General features: G+C 35.4%; 1 protein-coding gene across 5 annotated transcripts in view; it reads right to left on the reverse strand.

The window, feature by feature from the left end:
• Dnm3 (dynamin 3) overlaps window positions 1-17407 on the reverse strand; it is a 626878-nt gene that overhangs the window by 202364 nt on the left and 407107 nt on the right. The window lies entirely within an intron of this gene.

Here is a 17407-nt window from a genome sequence, read left to right on the forward strand (position 1 = left end):
GCTGCTTGTTTCCAGGGATTTCATGTTTGTTGTAAAGACTAACAGTCAACCTGTGGTTACCAAACCTTAAGTTCTGAGCAGACCTTTCCTCAAAAATAAACACAATGGGTTTATCATGTGAAGTAAAACAGCTGGCATTACTTACTGTAAATAATTCAGTTCAGCAGTAGGATTTTGGAAAATATATCTGCCACAATGGGTTTGAGAGTTCCCTTTTCTGATGAGATTGGTAGTAATATTAGTGAAAGTGATTTATAAACATAATATAAAGAAATAAATGAACATCTGAAAGCTGTGCACAAATCAGTGAAGCAGTGTTTCCCACATGACAAATAGACAATGCTACAAAATCATGCAAGAGAAAACGTCCATTAGAAGTGCACAACAGCCCAATGGATTAATGTAACAGAATATGAAAACAGTACTGGCCTGACTTCAGATTCTGCATGGCAACTGATCCTTAAGAAACTGTCACTTCCCAAGTTTTGGTGAGGTATAAAAAGAAGCAGCCTACCCTTTGAGATTATTAGAATACTCTTCCATTTTCTAACTATATTATCTGTGAGGCCAGATTTTGCTCATCTAGTTCAACCAAAACAGCAGATTGAATTCAGATTGAATGCAGAAGCAGATATGAAAATCCAGCTGCCTTCTATTAAACCACACATTAAAGAGATTCGCAAAATTGTAAAAACAATGACACTCTTCCCAATGATTTTAAAGCATTTTCCCATTAAAAACAAATTAAAAATGAAAAAAATAAATATTCTTTCATTAATTATTTAAAATACAGCAATAACACAATTTCATTTTAACATAAATGGATATAAATGATGGATTTCTAGTAAGTGCTTAACAACCATCTTTCTGGGGGAGAAAAAGCTATGATTTAGAGCACTTGCCCTTTTTTGTAGTACAACATTCTTACTCTGGTCCATTTTAAGCAACAGTATGAAGTGAATGGGCTCACAATGGGTTTACATTCCTGATGTAATCCACAAAATTCTCATACACAAAAGCCCTTTGAGGTCTTCTAAATTTTTTCAGAGTGCAATGGGGTCTTCAGACCAAAAAAAGAGTCTTCGGCACAGATGTCTTTTATATTCACAGGTGAGTACCAAAACACAGAAATGTTCAGTTATCTTAGTGCACTGACACTGAGCTGCAAGCATTTATCTTATTTTCTAAAGCAAAAATCATTTCATAATGTGAACAAGAGTTTAGGTTAATAATGTAAGACACATATCACTCACACTTCTACCTCTGAAAGTTTTGAGTGAAGTATAGACTTCACACAAACAGTTTGGTTAGGCAAAACTACTTTCTACAACTGCATTTTTAGGAAACTGTTCCTTTATGAGCACAGTACTTTCTCCAAATTCTCAGAAAGAAATATAAGCAGTTTCAAAATTAGAAAAAGAAAAGGAAGGAGGGAAACTCACTACAGTTAGAATTTGCAAGCATTTTCTTTATGAAACTGTGCATCTGCTCAGAGTTAGTTGCAGAGTGTGACTAACATTTTCTACCAAAGCTTGTGCTGTGTCATTTCCCTTTGCTAAGGCTGTGTGTTAATTAAAATTAATTACACATGCCAGTAAATAGTTTCCCTCTGAATGCAGGAAACTGAAGTAGAATAATATAATTTATATGCAAGATATATAGTTTAAACATTGATAATATTTTCTTTCAGCAGGAATAGCCATTAAGGACATTCTTTATGGACAAGGTGGTTCATCTGTATGTCAACTGAAGAAAAAGAAAAAAAAAAAAAAAACTACACATAAAACATTAAGTCATGAAAAGAATCCTGATTGGTAATTGATATTTTAAAAGGTTGGTTTAAAATTAATATTCTGCAGACTAGGACGGGGGTTAGCACAATGATCTTCATATAACATTGTAAGTCTCGGTGTTACTTAAAGGCTTTTTCCCTTTTGAAATTCAAGAAATTCTAGGCAAGTACTACTGCTTTCATAATGTCAGAATAGCGTAAGGGAATACACTGGGAATAATGGAAAACATTGTCCCTGCCAGAGCACCATGGATACATCATTCAACTGCAACTGGATTTAAATAGCAAGATTTGAAGAATAAACCTCTTTGAACTTTTTCTATTTATTTTTTCTATTTGATGTCATTTTTTTTGAACATGCAGACTGTTTTACAAACTCCTATAGGTCATCTCTAAAAACCTGATTATTCTAGTAGTCAGTAAAATATGTACTTAGTTTTCTTTATTTTTGTTCTTGGGAGGCCTCTCAGACTGCCAAAGAAATCTGGGTGTTTAGAAATTTCCTTCAGGCTAGACCCAGTGAGGGAAAATTTTCACAACCCTGCTTCTTCATTACTTAAAAGCTCTTCTCCCTAGCTTGTTGACTGAAATACCTGCATCCTTGGCTGTCTCTCTGCTGCCTTACACCTCGGTTGTGGGTATAGAGGGATCACAAAACCAGCACCACATTGCCCAAAAGGAAGCTGCGGCACAGATTCACTTCAATTCCATCCTTATCAAAGATAAGCAGAAGTAAACTCACTCTTTAAACAACTAAGACAGACTAGCTAATATTTTGAATCAGTTTTTTAGTATAACCCATTAGTTTTCAAAAAAGGCCAAATTGTTAACAAAGGCTAGCAGAACATTTTAATTATAAACAATCACATGTTTAAAGACACTGAATCAAAACAATCTCTTTTAAGGTGGAACAACGATCGGTCAAACCATCGCAACTCACCACTATTATGTCTCATTTAAAGAATATATTTTAGGGCCAGTCATATATTTTTCTGAGGTATGTTGGTAACTGGTGATTGCTCCCCTATCATTAATGAACAGCAGCTGGGCTGTTTTATGATTCCCAAACGGAGGCACGCTTCAGTCCCAAGCCACAGTGTTTATCTGAAGAGAGTAGTGGGGGAGGGGATTGCCCATCAGCAAATAGTTGTTCCGGGAAATAGGTGGGGAGAGGGCAATGTGTTCTGAAATCCTAGAAGAAAAGTAAACTTACTGTGAAGGACATAATTTCTTTTTGTTCTTGAACTTTACACAGCCGTGTTAGACTCATTCATCAACACGGTCCTCCGATGAAAACGTCCTGAACATTAATGCCTCAAACACTTTGACCAAAATCCCTGCTGGCACTATTAATGGCTTCAGACACAACTCTAGTTTAAGTCCTTGGGAAGAAAGTGACTGAGTTTCTGATTCTATCCTACAAATCCCTTTATTTGAAATACAGTAAGGCCTATGGGGAGAACAATGCCTGATTCCCCAGCAAAGTGGATACGGACTATGCACAGGTGTTTTAAGCATGAAGAATTCTTCCAAAGTCTTCTTTGTCATTTGAAAAAGTAAAAAGGCACAAATTTGGTATTTTTTCCTCCTCAGAAAAGGCAGAAACAGTCACCCAAGTAGAACATCATACTTCTATTTCATTTCGGAGTTTAATTTGAAAACCAATAAGAGAAGAATTTAAATTGATTGCTTCAAGCCACAGGCATTTCATAGTAAAGCAATTATGTTTGCCTTTCATGAGAATTTATCTTAGCTATGAAATCAATTGTCACAGACTCAGTTCACAAAAATTTCACCAAATCATATTTGATTTCTGTCTTAGTATAGCTGGGAGTCAAAAAAAATCACATGGGCAGATCATTTTGGTTTTGCAAGCCATCTCTCTCCAGCCTCCCCATCGAAACATTATCCCCCTCCTCGCTGAGGTACCTACAGTTTCCTAATGGCACTAGTTCACAACCAGAGAAGCATTCACGAAGGGAAGAGATGCAGTAGCCAAAAAAAAAAAAAAAGGAAAACTATTGTGCTACCCAGGATCAGAACCATATGACAGCAAGTATGTTTGCACCAGGAGACTGGAACAAAGGAAGGGAACAGACACAAGATCAAAAAAATCTAGCTCCAAGATTTGGGTTAAAGAGCTTTAACATACCAAATGTTCTTTTATTGACATACCTAACACTCCTATCCAGTTCCTCAGTAAAGAAAAACATGAGATTTCTCTTTCCAGATTTATAGAGCAAAATAAACATTACTTTCCTATTGTGAACTAACAATCAATAGCCTTTACAAAAATCCTTAAATCTCTGTCTGACTCATGAAAACTTAATAGTTCTAACAGAAAATAAAAGAATGAGAACTTAGGAAAACAGACTTAAAATTCTACTTTTTGGTTTTCCTTCTTAATTTTTAAAGATTATATGAATAATTAAAAAGCCCTGATGTTGGTTAATACTTTGCTAGAGCCAAACAAGTGAAGATTTAGAACACTTTATGTAGATACACATGCAGCATTTTTGAATAATAGAAAAAAAAATATGAGAACAAGTTGAGAGAATTTACAACAAAACTATACATGTTTCTTTAATAGACAATCTCATAGAATTCTGTTCTACTTAATTCAAACAATATTCTTTTATATAGTTTGCATTTAATTGAAAATTCTCAAGTTCTTTTTAAATGAAAGATTTCCTTTTGTTTTCAAATTGTTTCCCCTAAGTTTTAATCTCTATTTCATTTTCAGTCCACTTGGATCTAAGGCACTAGGCCTTAGATCTAATTTTTTATTAGCAATTAACATTATTTAGACCTTCTCAAAAAAACAGGGGGGAAAATACAGCCTTCATGCATTCCTTTTCTCATAATACTGAGTTTTCCAATCACCAAGAACTAGAGTAGGCCCTCAGGATAAAGTAATGAACAAGACAAGCAGTCTGTCCCTCGTGAAAAGCAGCCTAGCAGTAGAGACAAACAATAAATTCATAATTATATTGTAATTAAATTAACCTATCATTATTTTAAAACCAGAAAGTAGTGCAAGGTGTTAAAATGTCTACATACACAATCTACCCCGTTTCTTAAACTTGTTGAAGTATTTCTTACAGGGATGCTGCTAATACCTGGCTACTATGAGATACTTGTGTTCTCCTTTGAACTTCAGATATAGATGGTCTCATATATAATGAATTTACTGAGACAGACGGACAGTCAGAGAGACAGGCTGACAGACAGACAGACAGACAGACAGACAGACAGACAGACAGACGAAGAGAACAAAAGAAGCCTGGGGGAAAACAAACCTTTATATCATACACGAAGTTACAGGAAATGTAAAGAACTGTACAGGCGAAGTGGGAGGGACAAAGGGTATCTACTTGCAAACTGATTAACTTTGTTCCCTCCACCAGGTATCAAAGGGCACTATCCCTTCTTGGATAGATGACCTGCTCATACTCTATGTGAAAAAGCAGGGTAACATATATAACTTTGTTGCTCAGTGCAGACTGGGAAACTGTTTACTGACTAAAGCTGCATATGACACAGTAAAGTCTTGAATTAGAATACTCAGAGGATAAACAATTCCAATATTCTGTGAAGCTAGAAGTAATGTTTTAAACATGATTTCAACAACAGTAGGATAAAAATAAACTATTTTTCCAGGTGTCTTGCTTATGTTCCATACAAAGGCTAAATTGCACTGAGTTTCTTGCACAATATTTTATTTCCTAGTCCAGAATACAGTGTCCTTTTACCTACTGAAATTTCTACAAATGAGCCTCTGCTTTCCCTACTTATGGAAAAGTAACTGGTTCCTTTTTAATATACATTTGACACTAAGCCATATCCATGTAAGACCTGAACTTTTAGACAGGGCAATGTATGTCACCTTTTGCCAAGCATATTTGTTTAATTAAACACTTTTCCAAACAATATAAACTCTGAGAATGTCTTAATTTGGAAACATAGTCATAAAGGCAAACATAAGGAAAGCCAGACTCCAATTCCTCTCTAGTTGAGAAGTAGAAAATAATGCTGCTCAACAATGAGAATAAGGGCCCATTCTTTCCATAGCACCTGAGAAGCGTGTGCTCCTATCTCTTGACATTTATTGAGTGTCAGCAATGTGCTGGTGACTGAGTAAAGTAGTGAAACAACCTAAAATCATTTTCTATAGGAAAAGGGAGGCAGAGGTGAACTGGACCACTTGGTCATGTTGATAAACCATATCCTGAATTGAAGCTACACAGCAATGTCAAAGAAAGAATGACTTATTTTAAAAGAAAACAAAGCTTGACAACCCCAAGGATTGCTTAGAAAATACTGTGTGGCTGTCCTAGAAACCCCCTGGACAGAAACAGATCTCTGCTGGCTGCCAGGGCTGACATACCTGGGACCAAATGGGCCTTAGCATGACCTTAAAACTGAAGGCCTGCCTGGGGAGAGCAAAGCCCAGCACAGTGAAGCCATTATCTAGACATTCCACCAGAACAAACGTGGCATTTCTGACAAAATCAAATGGAACAAAAACATGGGGTGGGGGAGGGGGAGGCAATTCCAATCCTTGGTTTAGACTATACCACACACAAAAAAATTAAGAATCTTTTAACTTAGATTTGACCTTGTTAACTTACAGTGATACAATGACTATGAGACCAAAGGATTGTACTAGATTGGATCAGTCTCCCTAGGCATCTAGGATGCCATGTTTGAAAGGCCCAGAGGGAGGGACTCAGGAATGCATATTCTTACCTTGAGTTTATGTAGGCTATCAGGCGGGGTGTGAAATTCACTCTCTTCAAGCTGTTAAGTCACTGCAGCTAGTAACAAATCCTTCCATTTATAAGACTCTTTGCATTGAAACACTCTTTAGGATGGGTCAAAAAATCTGGTCACCAGACTCATAAAGATCATGTTAATTCACCAGGACACTGAAGGCTTTTTTGTAAAAAGGATGTTAAATGTATCAATTCCCACACCCTTGAAGGTGGGGAGCCACGGAGTAACTGTTTTAAACTTTATAGTGGAAAGCTGAAATAGGAACTGGATGAGCTCTCAGGAAAAATGCTACATTACAAACAAGAATGCCTCAAGCAGGTTTGCAGGAAGTGCAGGAAGAATACTGGTCAGTTCCATGCAGAGCTTTAAAAATGAACCTAAAAGCATTCCATGGTAATTTGTAAACTCCACAGCAAACTTAAATGCCTGCTCAAGAAATTTAAAACCTTTTCACTGCTGCTGTCGTAGGAGCAATTCCAATTAAAGCTATAAGAGGAATTCCTGTTCATTTTCCATAGTTAATGTTTAAACTTTGGTATCAGAAGGAGCCCTGGATCTGGTGATATTAGACCTGGGTTCTAGGTCTCGCTCTGATATGGGGAAAGTAATAAGTGTTACAGATGTTAGTTCCTTGATCCACAAGGAAAGAAGAACAAACAGGATGATCTCTACGGTTTGAAGAAGCCCACGAAAGTCATATTTTACACCTACTTTAGTGCCAACTCTGATCCTTACCCCAAACCTCTTAACCTAAGTTACTTCACTGCACATGCTTCTGTTGAATGAATAAACAAATTGATGCAATGCCTTGTCATGGAAGATGGGGATGAAAACACAAAGCAATGGAGACATTTAGAAAATACTTTCTTTCCCATAAAATGTTGTAACAAAAAAATCCCAAAATTTGGGAAAATAGTGAAAAGAATATGATTTAAAAATACATTGTAAAATCTTTCTAAGCAACAGAGCTTTATTTTTTAATTTTGTTGTATTTTAGGGAAGGGTCTACAGGGTGTTCAGGCTCTCACTACTAGATCGGACTTGTAGTGATCCGCCTGTTTACAGTCTCCCAAGAGCTGAGATTACAGGCACACGCCACCATGCCCACTCTCAATTGTCATCTTAGCGCATGCATGGCGAGGGGCTAGCATGGCAGGCCCAGGGGATTGAACCCTCGACCCCTGACCCTGCTTGCAGGCACTTTAATCTACTGAGCTATTTGGCCGGCACTTCCCCAGAGCTTTAGATACATGCAAGGTTTACCTGTTTGCAGAACACTATGATAAGTAAAGTTATCTGGTTAAGTTCAGTTCAATAAACTCCACAGCAACAAAAATACAATACTTTTATTCTAGCACTCTGTCACTGAAACTAGCATTATTTGCTTTGATCAAAACTACTCCTTGTCTGGGATGATCTTTTCTGTTTTCTCTACAACACATCAGTCCATACCATGACCTGTGAGAGTCCCCTGGTATGACACCAATTCTATACCTGTGACTGAATTCTATGGTCTCTCCTACTTCAGCATTTAAGTACTAGAATGGACTACACTACCGGGAATGGGAGAATGGGCGGAAGATCGTTCTATATAACAGGGCCGTAAAACTTCTGCATCTGTACACACCCTGAAGGCCAGGTTGGACTTTCAGTGTACATTATCACAACCCTTACCCCTAGCAGCAATCAGAAGCACCATCCAGCCCAGGTCAAAGATAGAAAAGGTATTAGTGAACTGGAAAATAGCAGAAAAAACATAGTGAAACCACAGTGAAACACAAAGAGCCACTGTATCTACTATAAGGGATATATATATATATATATCATGGTGGATGGGATAAAATGTCTACTATATAACTATTACAAATTTTAGAAGATAAACAAGAAAGAATAAAGAAAGATGAAAGTCAATTTTTCTTAATTCATGAAAATCATGAATCCTCAAGATTAAGAAACACAATGAATCCCAAGCAGGGCACACATTCATGCTCAAGCACACACACACACACACACACACACACACTCATGTACACACACACACATAAAGATGGTTGTCCTTAAACTTCAGAATACCAAAGAGAAAAAAAGAAAGTAAGATAAATCACTAAGAAAATACAGATTATCTATGTAAGTAAGAACAGGCTGAAAAGCCAGATGTAGAGAAACAACAGGTCCAACATGAGGAGATAAAATAAAATATTTTAGTGGCCAGTTAAAAAACTACTCAGAAATGAGAGGCAACATAAAAACATTTTCAGAGAAACAAACACCAATCAGCATTACAGCCACATAGCAACCACAGATGTTTCTAAAGGATGTACTTCAGTGTGAAGAAGGAGAACCAACATAAGATATGGAAATGCAAGAAGAAAAATGAACAAAAAAATTAGTTAAGCGTGCCAGTAAATCTAAGTAACTATTGACTGCATGAATTAATTTTTTTTTTTTTTTTTTTTTTTTTTTTGCGGAACCAGGGATTGAACTCAGGCCCTTGCACTTGCCACGGAAGCGCTTATTCCACTGAGCCATCTCTCTAGTCCTATGAATTAAATATTGACTAAAACAGTGAAAAATTAGGGTGGTATTTAAATTCTGACAATATAAAATCAGAAGGGCTTATCAGAGTTAAAATGTTTTAAATCATTTTGGAAAGCACAGAAAGACTAACATCTCACTTTAAGTCAACAGAGAATAGCACAATATTAAAACGTCACCTAGGGCTGGCGAGATGGCTCAGTGGTCTAAAGCACCTACTTAGAACAAGCTTAGCAAAGCACAGGGACCGCGGTTCAATCCCCCAGCACCACATGCCAGCCAGCCCCGCCCCCTGGTGGGCTGAGCTGCCCCCCCACATATATAAATAAAATAAATTTAAAAAAAGTCACCTAAAAGAATAAAAATGAAATTTATATTCATAAAACTAATTTAAAAAACTGAATCAAAGGAAATGAAAGTGAGGCAGAAGCAATAATAGAAAAGACAAGATAAAGAATAAAATATGATGTTCAATTATATTCAAATACATAAGTAATAATAAAACATTTAAATAGGCCAAGCTCACTAATTAAAAGAAAAGGATCTCATATCCTTTGAAAAAATACAAGAGCAAAATCAGACCTGGGCCAAAGGACCAACCTCCTTACATGTGAAGGAGCAGCTCTGTGCTACAGCAGCAGCACCCCAGCCCTGCACAAGAGAGCTGACCCCAAGTAGCTCCCTGCCTGCATGCGAAAGACCTGACCTGTAGGCCAGCAGAGGCAAAAACTAATCAATTCATAACTAGAATATATAAGTAAATAAAAAACAATTAGACCCTCCCAAATGAAAGACTCAATTAAAAAATGCACAAGATAAATGAATAGATACTTCACAGAAGTACAAATGATCAATAGACATGATAAAAATGTTCAACATCACTAGACACTAAAGAAATGCAAGAGAACACTGAGATTCCATCTTAGCCCAGAAAAAAATGGACATCAAGAAATCAAATACTAATAAGTACTAGAGAGGCTGTAGGGAAAAGGAACAGTTCTATGTTGCTGGTGGCAAACTAAACTAGTAAAACCACTAGAAATTAATATGGAGATGTCTCAAAAAACTGCAGTGTCAAACTCCATTTTACACAGCTGTTCCCCTTCTAGCTGTCTTCCTGAAAGAATCACATACATCATATTACAGTGATATATGCATATTCATGTTTATAGTGGCACCATTCAGAATAGATAAATCTTTCAAGGGTCCCATAGTCCATCAACAGCTGAATGGATGAAGAATATGTGACATCTACACACCAAGGAGTACTACTCCGCCATGAAGAAAGATAAACTTGAGACATCTGTAGGAAAAGGGATGCATCTTGACACCAGAGTGTTGAGCAAAATAAATCAGACACACAAACTTAAATATCTTTCATATGAGAAACCCAGAGTAAAAATAAAGAGCAAAGTAAAAGATAATAGGATGCAGGGAGACAGCTTTCTCAGAGGGGAAGGCGAGAGATGGAGGGAGGCAAGAGATAAGGGACAACCGAAGGAATTGGGATGTGTTAAGTACAGGTGCCAACTCTAACCAGGAATGTAAACATTATTCCACGTACACACATACAACTGAAAGGGAAGAAGATAAAGAGAGAGTGGAGGTGTGAGGAAGGAGAATAATAGGGGATGAGAAGAAGGAATTTGGATCTATTTAGTACATTTTCCAACAACCTACAACACATTATTTACTACACATATGTATTAATAAAATAAATAATATTTTAAATTAAAATAATAGATCCAACTATATGCTACCATAAAACAAACAATTTTAAAAGACTAATAAAAGGTATTGAAAAGACATGCTGAGATAATATTAAGCAGATGTCAAGAATAGTTGTTTTAACAACAGATGAAATAAATTCAGTAAGAAAAGAGTATTGTCACAAAGTTATTTTTTATAGAGTCACCAAAAATTCTAAATTTGTATAATATAAAAATCACAGATTTGCCTCAAAATACATGGGGCAAGAACTGCTAGACTCAGAATGCTGAAACTCGCACTCATGAAAAATGGAGTGTTCCTCTGATAAAGATCCTTTGTGACTGTTTCCATTTCCCTCCCCACACTCCTCTCTAGAACGTTATTTCAATACTTCCTCGCCTAATTTCTTCACTGATATATTTTAACCACTTAACTTTATCCAAGCATGGCTTGGGTGGTTGTCATTTCAATCAGTCCATTTTGTTTGCATGACATAAAACTCACACTTCCTTTTATTTGTCTTACATTGACTATTTTCTGCAACATTGTATTCACTTTTCATGTTTGTTTCTTGTGAAATCTAATTATAAGTTCTGGTTATTTTCTTTGACTAATTAGTGTTTATTTTATTTGTGAATAATATCCTATAATTTTGTACTACAGTCTATAATATATTAGGTACAATTTTTATATTTCTACAGAACTCAGTGATATTTTTCTATAATACAAGATGGACACACTTGTGACACTGAGACCGAGTAGAAAGGGAGTGCCAAAACATCAGTAAAAGAAAAACCTGAAAAATGGAGAACTGTTAGCAGAACAAAGAGGAAAACACTGTTTTATGTATTGGAGAGACAAAAATAGATGTCACCTTATTGTCAACTATGCATAACACAGAAATGATAGAAATTGAAAGAAGAAATGGAACCAAAAAAAATTCCAAACTTGGTAAATGATTGTAATAATTCTATGGGTGGTGTTCACATAATTGACCAGAATTTAACAGGCTATCTTATAATCAAAAAGTGAGGAAAAATATTATTATAAAATATTTATGCAACTTGGGAGGCTGTAAACAGGCAGATCATTACAAGTCTGGTTTAGTAGTGAGACCCTGAACATGCTGTAGACTCTTCCCTAAAAATACAAAAAAATAAATAAATAAATAAATAAATAAATAAAATATTTATACACCTTCTGGATCAAATAAATGGAACTCATTTGTTATTTATTCAAACAGGGGATTCAAAACAGCATTTGTAACTTAGATTAGGACTAACAGACAAAATAATTGAAAAATACAGGGTAGTGAAACACCAACTAGGATGTCCATCATTGGTGTCTTCACCATTATATTTATGGGTAGACATTTTACTGACATTATACTACCCACAAAAAAGAAGGAAAGGCCAACATAACACTATATTGTCCAAATACAACACAGTGTATTGTCCAAAGAAAGACAATAATGAAAAAAATTAGGGAAGAGACTAGGTGCCACTGTCCAGATTATAATGTTGCACTATATAATGAATGGTTTAAGATATACCACATGCAGATAATTTATTGAATAAAGTGGATACAACTGTCATTTTAATATTTCCCATTATCTAATTAAAATTATTGAAAATGTATGCAAATTTTTGTCATCCTATATTTAAATAATTGGACTGGTATATGGTTAAGTACTTAATTGTTAAATGTTTGAAATAAGATAAAGTAACAACAGACATGGGACAAAGCAATCAACAAGAACAGTGTAACTCAATGAATGTTCATGAAACTGGAACTCTCAAATTAGTAAAAGTACATTCTTCTCAAATATACATGAAATATTTATGAAAACTTTGCATGTACTGTGAGATGGTATCTGAGGACAATATAATTAGATTAGAAATAAACAATAAAATAATAAAATTTATGCACTATTAAATGTAAAGCCTATTTCTAAGTATCTCCAGAAAAGTCTATAATGATGATTAGATTATAATGGAGTGATAATGAAAATATTACATTTCAGAAATTGTGGTAAGGAGTTTAAGATTGGCTAAAAGCAAACTTGTATATTTATATGAATTTATAAGCAAAAGCATAAAAATTGATGACCTATACATTTAAATTAAAGAATTAGAAAAAGAGATCCAAAAGTAAACACAAAAAATTAAAATAGGAAGAAAATGATAAAGAGCACAGGTATTATTGAAATAAGAATCAAAAAGTCAAAGCCATTTCTTTGAAAATTGACAAAATTCCAGCAATAGTGATTATAGAAAAAAGAAAAGGATTACTGCTAGAAATAAAAACTGATACAATAGAAAATTTTAAAAAATATAATATTAGGAAAAATTTTATGCTAATATATTTTAAAACAAATAAAATGAATAATTTCCTAAAAACAGAATTTATTGAAACTGACTCATGAAAAAACAGAAGATGCAAACAAATCTTTAATTTCTAAACATTGAATCAGTCATTAAAAGCATACTTTAAAAAGAAACTTCCAGGGCCAGGGAGATGGCTCAGTAGAATAAGCGCTTGCTTGGCAATCCCAACGGCCTGAGTTCAATCCCTGGATCCACCAAAAAAAAAAAAAAAAAAAAAAAAAAAAAAAAAAAAAAAAAAAAAAAATACTAGTAGCTTATCTGTAGGACTGGCAGTGTCAGAAGTTGTTGACTTGAGCCTTCAAAGCTCAGTATATTAATATGGCTATACATTTTATACCTCGTTTTTATACTTTTATGCTGGATGGTTAAGACCAAGATAAAGCAAGACTTATATAACAAGAAATGTAACTTTTGTATCTGCCAAGATCAGTCAAATTCTCTCAGGATTTACCCTGAAACCCTGTACAGCAGTTTGTCGATCTTTTGTCAGTGTCAGCCTTGTAGATGAGTCATGGCCATTGTTTGACCAATTTCCTTTCTGTGAAAGCCTGAGAGAATGTTTTCTCTCCATATGACTCTCCGTAGGCACACTCTGCATTGTCAATCACTTTCCTCTGTGGCCCCATAATCTCCTTGATCAGAAAATTTGGGACACAACTGAATTACAGGATGTTACAGTACAGGTTCTCCTATGTCCTGAGTCCTCACTGACCTTGAAAAGCTAGGGCCAAAATGTTGGCCTTCCCTGCAGCCCTTCTTTTACTATTATGGACTACTGGGCTATATTGGATTATTTTGCTGAATTCACTCACCTACAATATTTAAGTGGCAAGGGAATACCCATCTCTGCCAAAACTAAACAAAAAAAGGGGATACAAATGAAGGACCATTTTGTATCTGTATATACAAAATAGTTAGGATAGATATACAGCTACTTTCTCGTAATTCAATGAGAAAAAACATTTGTACTAAAAGTGTTTGGACAGGATATCATGTCTGCATCTTGTACTATGAAGAACCACTATGAAGACAACAATATGTAATGTATTAATTATTGAAAGTGTCCTATTAATCGGTTTTGAAACTGTTTTATTGTTATTTGTTTCTCAATAAAATTAATAAAAAAAAAGAAACTTCCCAGGCTAGATTATTTTACTGATAATTTCCACCAAACATTCAACTGACAGTTAATTCTTTATACCCAGTATTCAGTAAAAAATAAAAAAAATTTTAAAAAAAGATTTATTCTCACTTCAATTTATAAAGCTAACGAAAGTTGATACTAAAACCAGGAAGACAGAGTACAAAAAAAAAAAAAGGCATTTTTGGTCCAACTTCTATTATGAACATTGACCAAAAATACTTTAGCTTAAGCCAGGAATACATAATAAATGACATTACATCATGACGTAACTAGCTTTACTCCCAGTAGATCAAGGATGGCTTCATGTTCGAAGGTCTAGCAGTGTACTTTACCACATAAACAGATTAAAGAACAAAGATCAATCTTTGAGGTGGAGGTACTTATGCAACTCAATACCCAGTCATGATTCGAAAATGAAAACAGAATCCTTAGTCACTAGGGACACAAGGAATCTTCCTTGCCTGGTATCACTTATTTATCTAAAAGTATTCAACCATAGAATCATTAAATAATTCTCCATAGGGCCAGGGAGATGGCTCAGTAGAACAAGTGCTCACCTGGCAAACACAAGTGTCTGAGTTCAATCCCCAGTTCCACAAAAAAAAAAAAAAAAAAAAACACAGGGTTTTAGATTATGGGGCCACAGCATAACATGATCAATGTCATAGAGTGTGCCTAAGGAGAGTCACAGGGAGAGAAAACATTCTCTCAGGCTTTCACAGAGTGCAAATCGGTCAAGCAATGGTCGTGATTCATCCACATGGCTGACACTGACAAAGGATCTGCAAACTGCAGTACAGGGTTACAGGATAAATTCTGAAGATACCTGACTGACCTTAAGTTACATTTCTTGTTATATAGGTCTTGCTTTATCTTGGTCTTAACTATCCAGTAGAAAAGTATAACAACAAGGTATATAAAGTAAAGCCATATTAATATGCTGAGCTGTGAAAGGCTCAAGTCAACAACTTCTGTGGATAACCCACTGCTATTGTGGACTGCTGGACTGTGTTGGATTGTTTTGCTGAATCTATGCACTTATAGTATTTAGATGCCAGTGGAATACCTATCTCTGACAGGACTAAACAAAAAAGGTGATACAAAGGAAGGACCATTTTGTATCTGTATATGCAGAATAGTTAGGATAGATATACAGCTACTTTTGCTTAATTCAATGAGAAGAAAGATTTGTACTAATAGTGTTTAGACAGGATATTCTATCTGAGTCTTGTACTATGGATAACCACTAAGAAGATAATAATGTACAATGTATTAATTATTGAAACTGTCCTATTAATCAGTTTTGAAAACTGTCTCATTGCTATTTGTTTCTCAATAAAATAAAATAATTCTCCTTAAAGTTAGAAACAGACAATTATACTCATGAGTGTTCAGTATTACACTGGAGGAACTAGACAACACAAAAATAATGTAAAGGAATCAAAATTCCAAAGGAAAAGAAACAATGCCAAAAGTGCTATTAAGTCATCTATGAGCTCACTCAGGTTTCTGAGAAGGCACTGAAGAGTTGAATACCTTTTTAGAACACAATGATTCTAGAGTATCTAGTTTCATTATTTTGGTGACTTTTAGTCTTTTTAAAATTTGCAATAGTATTTCATCCAAAAAGATGCCCTGCCACTGTCTTGCCTTTTACAATGTACCACACCACTGCAGAAACTGAACTCCCGGATGACCAAGAATTCACTTAGGGGTAATTTGCACTGGGGCAAGAAGGATGCATATAGGACTGCTGAAAAACCATAGAATCACCTGATTCCCCACCACTCTGATGAAACCAAATACAATACCAAGATAGCAGAACCGTTACTACTTGAAAAAGCTTTTATTCTTTGCCGTTGTCAGTGTTTCGTTTTTGTTTTTAAAAAGCTACTCTCAAATCTTCTACAGTCTTCTAAGTCTTCTAAAATTCCCATTTCAGCATTTGGTAGGGGAGAGATATTCAATTTTCTCCCTCCTTGATTCTTTAAATGGCATGCTTTTGTGGTTTTTATAAGTATTTTTGTATTATGAGTCACTCTGAGCAGCTGACTGGGAATGTAGAAAGAAGTTGTCTTCTTTTGCTCTTTTGATTAACTGTCTGATTGACCCTGGGCCTATCATTGAACCTAATCAAGTAACTTCATTCATGGCTAAGTAAAGAAGAAAACATGCCTGGAAACATGAGTTAAAATTAGACCCTACCACCTGCTGACTCACTGTCTTAGTAACATACACAAATTAGGTTTTTCCTGTAACACGTCCACTTGGGGAAAAATGGCCTTTATTACTTTTGTTTAGTTGGAGTCCATTGACATCTATCTTACCCCTAATTACTTTTCCACTGGTCTATTTAACTTTGTTGATTAGTTTTAATAAACAACCACTGTATTCCATGATGGTCAGCCCACAATACGGTTTTGGCATGGTACATGACCAACAGAAAGGAGGGAGAAATATGAGTAGAAGGTAAAGCACAGTTAGATGATATTCTGATTCCAGCTCCCCTATGTAGGAGTACTGTGGTCTTACGAAAGCCAGTGAAGTTCTCTGTGCCTACACTTTCTACTTTATTAAGTGGCAACCACACCACTCTGCCTTTTTATTTATTTTTATTAGTACATGTCTCCAGCACACAATGTGTACACTCCTTGTGTGGAGCTTGTACATGTACATAACACATCTTCACCTTTTTTTCCCACCCCCTTCCCTCTCCTCGCTCCATATCATGATCCCCTTCCTCTTTGAGAAAGATCTATCTCCCTACTTCCTGTTAGCTATCTTTCACTTCGATCTTTATTTTGACTCTTGGGTTTCTCAAAAGAGAAGCCATGTGACTATTAAGCTTTTGTGTCTGGTTTATTCCATTTAACATTATGCTTTCAAGGGGCATCCATTTTCCTACAAATGATTCAAGCTTATCTTTCTTTATGGCAGATTAGTACTCTCTGCTGTATAAACACTACATTTTCTTTATCCTCTCACATGGTGGACAGAGAGGCCCCTTCAAAGACTTAGCTTTTATCATTCTGCTTTTCTAAACTCATGGGAACTTTATATATA

The sequence above is a fragment of the Octodon degus genome, unplaced genomic scaffold, assembly GCF_000260255.1.
Source record: "Octodon degus isolate 3935 unplaced genomic scaffold, OctDeg1.0 scaffold00017, whole genome shotgun sequence".
NCBI classification, from domain to species: Eukaryota; Metazoa; Chordata; class Mammalia; order Rodentia; family Octodontidae; genus Octodon; species Octodon degus.